This window comes from Podarcis gaigeae (genome assembly GCF_964106915.1).
Source record: "Podarcis gaigeae genome assembly, chromosome: 14".
Lineage (NCBI taxonomy): Eukaryota > Metazoa > Chordata > Lepidosauria > Squamata > Lacertidae > Podarcis > Podarcis gaigeae.
Window position 1 is genome coordinate 17,699,253 of NC_139690.1, and position 1,848 is coordinate 17,701,100.

Sequence of the window (1,848 nt, forward strand, 5' to 3'; positions counted from 1 at the left end):
GTAGTAGTAGTAGTAGTAGTAGTAGTATTCCCCAGTCCTTGTCTTCAGACCATTCCCTGACCCCGAGTCAGACTGCTGGCCCATCCAACTCAGTATTGTGCACACTGTTTGGCAGCATATGTCCAGGGTTTCAGAGAGGGCTCTCTCCCAACTCTTCCTGGGGACTGAACCTGGGACGTCCTGTGCGCAAAACGGATGCTCTACCACTAAGCTGTGGCCCTCCAAATTGGATAGTTCAGGATGACGGATGCATATAAATATTCCTTGACAGATGGAGCTGTGTGAGCACATGGGTCTCCCTTTGCCGGAAACTCACGTAAATGTTAAAATCCAGGTGGGACTTAGGCCATCTGTAGCTCTCTAGCAGGCACACCAGAAACATCCTAGGGACAAGAAATCTTCAGGGCTTACCCTCTGCACTTATTGTCATGGAATTCTTCTCAGTATTGATCCAGAGTAGATCCCAGTGTATAGTTAACAGAGTAACAACTTAAACATGTTGCAGGATTCCCAAAAAACAGACCAGAGGCAATTAATATTTCATCCAGCAGTGCTTTACTGCTACTGAAGGCAAATGAGCATAATGGTTACAAATTCAAAACATTTAGGATTGGCACAGTCCATAAGAAATCCAGTTGCAGCAGACTTTACTTAAACCTACTATTACTTATAATAAGTCTAAACTATAACACTTTAAACAGAACAGCACACCAGAAGGAAGAGAGAAAGAGAAAGTGAAACCCAGGCTCCTTCTGGCCTTACTTTTATAGTCAGCAAGACCTTGGCAGAAGAGATAACAGGACCAGTTTAAACCAGCTGTACTCAGCTTCTCTGAAGGAATAACTCAAACATCACGAAACTTTTGCTTCTTTCTTTTACACAGAGAAGCTTTTGGAAGCTTCCGGAACTCTCTTGAATTAAGTAGAATAGGGCAGATCTCTACACATCAGATCAATACTTTCTGTACTAAGATATAGAAACTGACACTTATAATGGGAAGTTAGCACTGACATAATCCCATTTATAATGGGAAGTTAGCACTGATATAATCCCATTTATAATGGGAAGTTAGCACCCAACTGACATAATCTCATGCACTCAAGTAAAAAGATTTCAACTTACAGTGGTACCTCAGGTTACATACGCTTCAGGTTACATACGTTTCAGGTTACATACATTTCAGGTTACAGACTCCGCTAACCCAGAAATAGTGCTTCAGGTTAAGAACTTTGCTTCAGGATGAGAACAGAAATCGTGCTCCAATGGCTCGGCAGCAGCAGGAGGCCCCATTAGCTAAAGTGGTGCTTCAGGTTAAGAACAGTTTCAGGTTAAGTATGGACCTCCGGAACGAATTAAGTAAACCCGAGGTACCACTGTATAGCTGTTTGGTCTCATTGGTCTTACTCTAGGCACAAGGTGATCATGAAAATCACTAGCAGTAGAATCCTGTGCATATCTGCTTGGAAGGATGCCTCACTTACTTCAATTGGACTTGCTCCCAGGTAAGCACATAGGACTGCCTCCTTAAAATGACTGGTTTTTAATATATTCATCTGTCAAGCAAATTCCGTATTCCCAACACAAAGCCATCAAAGCACACGGTAAAGGCAGAATCAAGCTCCAGCTCCGAGAAGAATGAAACCAATTCAGCAAACAATAAAACCATCCAATCAAACTCAAAGAGCAACAAAACAATTTCATCAGTTATAAAATTGATCTTCCATAAATGACTGGGTTGCACTTCAGGGAAGGCCTTCCTAAACTAAAAATGGCTTTGGTAGGCACCTAGACAACATCATGGTAAGCACCTGCCTGAATCTGGCTGGTAATTGAACTGGGACAGCAACA